This window comes from Oncorhynchus kisutch, unplaced genomic scaffold (assembly GCF_002021735.2).
Source record: "Oncorhynchus kisutch isolate 150728-3 unplaced genomic scaffold, Okis_V2 scaffold803, whole genome shotgun sequence".
NCBI lineage: Eukaryota > Metazoa > Chordata > Actinopteri > Salmoniformes > Salmonidae > Oncorhynchus > Oncorhynchus kisutch.
The window spans coordinates 29308-37392 of record NW_022262748.1 but is presented as its reverse complement, the minus strand read 5'-3'; positions in this window follow the sequence as shown (position 1 = coordinate 37392).

Below are 8085 nucleotides of genomic sequence, written 5' to 3'. Positions count from 1 at the left end.
GAGGAGACAGGGGAGAAGGGAGAGAGAGAGAGAGATAGGAGAGAGAGATAGTTCTTACTCACTGACAGACTGAGGAGGAGACAGGGGAGAAAGGAGAGAGAGATAATTCTTACTCACTGACAGACTGAGGAGGAGACAGGGGAGGAGGGAGAGAGAGATAGGAGAGAGAGATAATTCTTACTAACAGACTGGGTTGGTAGAGGGAGACAGGGGAGGAGAGAGAGAGACAAACATTTAAATCAACTGAATATATTTGTATCACTGACTTCTCACCAGTGATGTCATCATAACCAGTAACCTGTTCCTCTCTTGGCCCAGCCTGACCCTGACATATAGCATCATGCCTGTTGAGTTGACTTGGGTAACAGACCTCTAGCTTCTACACCACATCCCCCCTTCTCCTGCTCTAACATGAGACCTCATCAGTACTCATTTTGGGTGCTGGTACTGTTTCTATTTAGGTGCTGAAACATGAAGCCAATATTCTATAAGAGGTGAACTCAAGCAGTAGAAAGTTAGAGGTGATATTATAGGACACTATGTGTAACGTTGCTGCTCTGCCAGCAGTTTCCTGTGGAGTTTTTTAACATGTCAGTTTGCTGTAGTGTGTTCAACCACTGATCCAAGATAAGTTGCTAAGAAGTTAATCTCGCATCATTGACGTTAGGACGTAATGAGAGAGAAGTCATATAGCCTAGCAGTATTTTCCACTCTTCAGTCCACTCTTTATGACAGCAGACTGTGGAGCCCCAGTTAGAGACAGATATGATACCTGCAGTGGTACTGATGACCCTGTTGTGGAGCACAGGTAGGATTTTGTTATACTGATAGACACTTGTGACAGTTACTGAGATATGATTTGATATTGTAAGATATATTATAATTTGCAGGGTTAGTAAAATAACATGCAACTGGAAGCAGACAGTAAACATCTGTCTCAAAGCAGGACAATGATGTGATCACCTGTAAATGTACTTTACTGTAGTCTAACTGTCCATCTGGGGACAGGCACTAATGTCAGTTAAGTTGTAATGGTGTCCTGCATCTGACTGTTGTATATTCAGTGTGTCAATGATTGACTGTATCTGTCTCTATGTAAATGAATGAGAGTATATATGATGTATTATATATTATATTGGTGTTATGTTAGAGTAGGAGAGGGGGGGGTGTAGATGACAGAGGTCTATGAGCTGAGTCAAGATCAACAGGTTCAACACTATAAGTCACGAAGAGAGAGAGAATGAGAGAGAGAGAGATGAGAAGAGAGGAGGGGTGGGGAGAGAGATTTGAGGAGGAGAGAGAGGGTAGGGAGAGAGGAGGGTTGGGGAGAGAGAAAGGGAGGGGAGAGAGAAAGGGAGGGGAGAGAGAAAGGGAGGGGCGATGGGAAAGGAGGGCATAGAGCAAGATAGGTGAGAGAGGAGGGTAGGGGAGAGATATTTGAGAAGGAGAAAAGAGGGAAGGGTAGAGGAGAGAGGAGGGTAGGGGAGAGAGGAGGGTAGATATGAGAGGAGGGTAGAGGAGGGTAGAGGAGAGAGAAGGGTAGAGGAGAGAGGAGGTTAGAGGAGAGAGAAGGGTAGGTGAGAGAGGAGGGTAGATATGAGAGGAGGGTAGAGGAGAGAGGAGGGTAGAGGAGAGAGAAGGGTAGAGGAGAGATAAGGGTAGAGGAGAGAGGAGGGTAGAGGAGAGAGGAGGGTAGATATGAGAGATGGGTAGAGGAGAGAGGAGGGTATGGGATAGAGGGTAGGGTAGAGAGAAGGGGAGGGGAGAAAGGAGAGAAGGGGAGAGTGGAGGATAGGAGAGAGAAGGGTAGAGTAGAGATGATGGGAGGGAGGGAGGGGATAGAGAGATTTGCGGAGGAGAGAAGAGGGTAGGTGAGAGAGGAGGGTAGGGGAGAGAGAAGGGTGGAGGAGAGATGGCGTATGTGTTTACACATGGGTGTTGTTGCACCATACCACTGTCATCCCCATCATATCATGAAAGGTCATGTTATGTTGATTTAACCTCTTCCTCTCTCTTCCTCTGACTCCTCCCTTTCTCTCTATCTCTCTGTCTCTCTCTCCCTTTCTCCTCTGTCTCTCTCTTTCTCCTCAGATCTCCAGGCTCAAAGTGTCAGTCCACCAGGTAGGTAGAGTATAAATCTACAGTGATTATAGCAGTTCAATATTAGTCAACTTTAATATCCCACATGGAGAAATTCATGTGTCCATACAAACCATTCTAAACCCCAATAACAAGTAGTGTTTTATGGAACTACTAATACTTGACATATTATATATTATATTGGTCTGATGTAAGAGTAGGAGAAGGGGGGTGTAGATGATAGAGGTCTGTTACCAAGGCAACAGGTCTGATGCTATCTGTCAGGAAGAGAGAGAGAGGAACAGAGAGAGAGAGAGAAGGCGTGGAGAGAAAGTGAGATGTCAACAGAGATAGGGCTGACAGACTAACATGCTGCCAACTGAATATCTTGTCTTTACTGACTTCTCACCAGTGATGTCATCATAACCAGTAACCTTTTCCACTCTTGGTCCAGCTCAGCTTGACCCTGACCTCTGAAATTAATGATTTAAAAAATGATTTAATTTAAAAAAAAAGTGATTTAATCTCATCTGCAAAGAGAGTTACACATTTGCATGGAAGGGGAATGTACACTACATGACCAAAAGTATGTGGACACCTGCTCATCTAACATCTCATTCCAAAATCATGGGCATTAATATGGAGTTGGTCCCTCCCTTTGCTGCTATAACAGCCTCCACTGTTCTGCGAAGACTTTCCACTAGAAGATGGGACATTGCTGCGGGGACTTGCTTCCATTCAGCCACAACAGCATTAGTGAGGTGGGGCGATTAGGCCTGGCTCGCAGTCGGCATTTCAATTCATCCCTAAAGGTATTCAATGGGGTTTAGGTCAGGGCTCTGTGAGGGCCAGTAAAGTTCTTCCACATCGATCTCAACAAACTATTATTCCTCCTCCACCAAACTTTACAGTTGGCACTATGCTTTGGGGCAGGTAGCGTTCTCCTGGCATCTGCCAAACCCAGGTTTGTGGTACGGACTGCCAGATGGGGAAACGTGATTCAACACTCCATAGAAAGTGTTTCCACTCCAGCAGACGCTTGGCATTGCACATGGTGACCTTAGGCTTGTGTGCTGCTGCTCTGCTGTAGAAACCCATTTCATGAAGCTCCAGACGAACAGTTCTTGTGCTGAAGTAGAAATTAGACCAACAGACATGTTGGAAAGGTAGCTTACTATGATGGTGACGTGTTGATTGTCACTGAGTTCTTCAGTAAGGCCTTTGTACTGCCATTGTTTGTCTATGGAGATTGCATGGCGGTGTGCAAAAAAAAAATTCACAGGTCAGGAAGGGGTGTGGCTGAAATAGCCAAATCCACTAATTTGAAGGGGTGTCCACATACTTTTGTACATACTGTAAGGTGTATCTGGGTCGGCCCGTCCTCCACCACCCCAACCCAACACATCCCACTCAGCTTTAGGATCTTAGTGAAACATTCATTATTGGTTTCAGGTGTGTTAGGTCATGGCCAGAGTGACAACACACAGGCCAGCAGACCACCAGGGCAGGACTGAACAACCCAGCAGCTATTGAAAACAGGAAGTGGGCATCTTTTCAATACAGACTCCTTTAGTTGTACTGTTTTCAATATAAGACATCCAGACCTTATTCAAGTTGTCCAGTAAACCCTTATAAGAGGTGAACTGAAGCAGTAGAAAGTTAGAGGTGATATTATAGCACACTATATGTGTAACTTTGCTGCTCTGCCAGCAGTTTCCTGTGGAGTTTTTTTCTAACGTCAGTGTTTCCTGTTGTTATGTGGGTTTAACTGATCTTATCTGCTTAAAAGTTTGTCACGTCATAGATGTGATCTGAGTCAAACTCAACAGGCCTGATGCTATATGTCAGGAAGAGAGAGAGAACGAGAGAGAGAAAGGAGGGGGTAGTGGAGAGAGAGAGAGAGGAGGGGAGGGGACAGAGGAGGAGAGTAGTGGAGAGAGAGAGGAGGGGAGGGCAGAGGAGAGAGTAGTGGAGAGAGACAAGGGGAGGGGACAGAGGAGAGAGTAGTGGGGAGAGAGAGGAGGGCAGGGGACAGAGGAGAGAGTAGTGGAGAGAGAGAGGAGGGGGGGGACATAGGAGAGAGTAGTGGAGAGAGAGAGGAGGGGAGGAGACAGAGGAGAGAGTAGTGGAGAGAGAGAGGAGGGGAGGGGACAGGGGAGAGAGTAGTGGAGAGAGAGAGGAGGGGACATAGGAGAGAGTAGTGGCAACTATACTGATGCAGGTACCTTTTACACAGCTAGGCAACTATACTGATGCAGGTACCTTTTACACAGCTAGGCAACTATACTGATGCAGGTACCTTTTACACAGCTAGGCAACTATACTGATGCAGGTACCTTTTACACAGCTAGGCAACTATACTGATGCAGGTACCTTTTACACAGCTAGGCAACTATACTGATGCAGGTACCTTTTACACAGCTAGGCAACTATACTGATGCAGGTACCTTTTACACAGCTAGGCAACTATACTGATGCAGGTACCTTTTACACAGCTAGGCAACTATACTGATGCAGGTACCTTTTACACAGCTAGGCAACTATACTGATGCAGGTACCTTTTACACAGCTAGGCAACTATACTGATGCAGGTACCTTTTACACAGCTAGGCAACAATACTGATGTAGGTACCTTTTACACAGCTAGACAACTATACTGATCCAGGTCCCTTTTACACAGCTAGGCAACTATACTGATGCAGGTACCTTTTGCAGGTGGTCATATGCGGTTGGACACATGGAGGAGATGCTAGATAAATAAGTTATGCTAGTTACTACTAGTTAAATGTGGCTAGTTAGCTAGCTAGCTAACCTCGCCAATGAGGTGTGTGTGAAAGATGCTAGTTACTACCCCTGATAACTTTCCCAAATAATAATGTTTAAAAGAGTGTGAGTGTGTATGCAAGATAAATAGTAATGGAAATGGTAGATACTACGTTATACATTTTTCACTGAGACATCATGGCCTGTCCATCAATTTAAATCCCAACTTGTAATGAAAGTATAAATATGAAAAAAATCCACAATGTATTGGACAGAACTATGAGGTCTAAAGGTCTGGCTTTCCAAGACATTCTGTTCATCTGCAAGCAGACCTGATGATTGTAGATGGAGGGAGAGCCTGTTATTTAAAATGGAAGAATTTAACTTACTGTAGCCTATATAATGTAACAATGACAATAATCCCTTCATATATACTGTAGTTGAAGGTTATTTTAGTGTCATAAAAAGTGTTCATTAAAACAAATCAGGATGTTTGGTGGATGGATTCAGTATAGATGTTCTGCTGTGTATCGAGGGGTTTATATGAAAGTGGTAGATTTGTAATTCTTTACCAGAGAAAGCTTACTTTCTTTGGGTGACCTCAGTCTTTGACAATTCAGCTACTTTGTTAACAGTCCTACTGTAATGGTCTGGGTGTAGCTGGTGCAGAGGAGTCAGGACAGTAGAGATGAGTAACACATGTAACTTTACTCAAATATTCCAATAACGTGTCGTAAATACAGAGTCCACAGTAACAGACCAAACATACATAAAACAATCCCGCACAAAAAACCATGGGGAAAACAGAGGGTTCAATAATGAACATGTCATTTGGAATTGGAACCAGGCGTGTAAAATAAAGACAAAACAAATGGAAAATGAAAAGTGGATCGGCGATGGCTAGAAGGCCGGTGGCGAAGGCTAGAAGGCCGGTGGCGAAGGCTAGAAGGCCGGTGGCGAAGGCTAGAATGCTGGTGGCGATGGCTAGAAGGCCGGTGACGTCGCTGCCTGAACAAGGAGCGGGACCGACTTCTGTGGAAGTTGTAACAGTACCCCCCCTTGACGCGCAGGGCGATCCGGATGGAGACGGTGGAACTCCCGCAGCAACGAAGGGTCCGAAACGTCCTCCACCGACACGGCATATCTCCTCCGGACCGTACCCCTCCCACTCCACGAGGTACTGAAGGCCTTTCGCCCGACGCCTTGAGTCCAGTATGGCTCAAACAGCATACACCGGGGCCCCTTCGATGTCCAGAGGGGGTGGAGGAACCACCTGCACCTCAGACTCCTGGAGTGGACCAGCCACCACCAGCCTGAGGAGAGACACATGGAACGAGGGGTAAATACGGTAATTGGGGGGAGATGTAACCTGTAGCAAACCTCGTTCAGTCTCCTCAGGACTTTGAATGGCCCCACAATCCGCGGGCCCAGCTTCCGGCAGGGCAGGCGGAGGGGCAGGTTTCGGGTCGAGTGCCAGACCGGTGAAATCCCGATGGCGGAGGTGAAAACCAGAGGTAAGGCTGACCGAGACCCCCAGACGTTCCATGAACGCCCTCCAGACCCTTGACGTGAACTGGGGACCTCGATCAGACACTATAACCTCTGGCACCCCATAGTGCCGGAAGACGTGTGTAAACAGGGCCTCCTCAGTCTGTAGGGCTGTAGGGAGACTGGGAAAAGGAAGGAGACGGCAGGACTTAGAGAACTGATCCACAACGACCAGGACCGTGAGGGAGGAAGATCCTTGAGGAAGTCCACCGACAGGTGAGACCACGGTCATTGTGGAATGGCTAAGGACTGTGGGCTCTGTACGTAACGCCCCCTCGATGTCCGCGTCCAGCTCCCACACTACCGGTGCCACCAGGCAAGAGGCCGGAAGTTCGGGAGTGTGATCTATGGACCGCTCCTCTGATCTATGATCAGTGATCTATGGACCGCTCCGTCTCCTCGCTGCCCCGATGTACTCCAGATTGCGGTGGTCAGTCCAGATGAGAAAAGGGTGTTTAGCCCTCTCAAGCCAATGTCTCCACACCTCCAGAGCCTTGACAACAGCCAACAGCTCCCGGTCCTCCACATCATAGTTTCGCTCCGTCGGGCTGAGCTTCTTCGAAAAGAAAGTACAGGGGCGGAGCTTTAGTGGCGTACCCGAGCGCTGAGGGAGCACGGCTCCTATCCCAGATCCGGATGAGCCAGCAGGGGAGCCGAGGTAAACAGAGCCCTCAGGTGACCAAAAGCCCTGTCCGCCTCAGCCGTCCACTGCAGTCGCACCGGTCCTCCCTTCAGCAGTGAGGTAATGGGAGTCGCTACCTGACCAAAGCCCTGGATAAACCTCCGGTAGTAGTTGGCAAACCATAGAAACCGCTGCACCTCCTTTACCGCGGTGGGAGTCGGCAAATTACGCACAGCTGAAATGCAGTCACTCTCCATCATGCGGTACCCTAGGAAGGAGACGGACTGTTGGAAGAACAGACATTTCTCAGCCTTGACGTACAGGTCAGGCTCCAACAGTCGACCAAGGGAAACACACTTGGCGCGTGTAGCGGAGTATATCAGAATGTGGTCGATATATACACCACTACACCATGCCCGTGCAGGTCCCGGAAAATCTCCTCTACAAAGGCCTGGAAGACATCAACCCGTACGGCACTGGATATGAGAGGCAGGAGGTAGCAGCAGGCAATATCAGTGTGAACACATCTGATTGGACTAGATCCATGTTGCGGTGAGACACGTCTGATTGGACTAGATCCATTTTGAGGTGAGACACGTCTGATTGGACTAGATCCATGTTGAGGTGAGACACGTCTGATTGGACTAGATCCATGTTGAGGTGAGACCATTCCTGTCTTTATTGGTTTGTGTGAGAAGGCAGTTTGGGAGAAGGTGGTGGACCGTTTGGAGGATTCTACAGTTCCCCTGGTGGAGGTTCTTGGAAACACTGATATTTAAGTCTGAGGTTTTGAAGAAAACCAATGTGGTTGTGTGTTATCTTGAATACCAGGCAGATGTTGGAGTACAGATGAAATGCAGAGGAGAAGGGGAGAGGAGAGAAGAGAGGGGGGAGGAGAGGAGAGGAGAGGAGAGGGGGAGAGAGGAGAGGGGGAGAGAGGGGAAGAGAGGGGGAGAGAGGAAGGGGGAGGAGAGGAGAAGAGAGGGGAAAAGAGGAGAAGAGAGGGGAGAAGAGATTTGAGGGGGGAGAAAGATAGTGGTGAGAAGAGGAGAATAATGGGTCAGAAGAGGAGA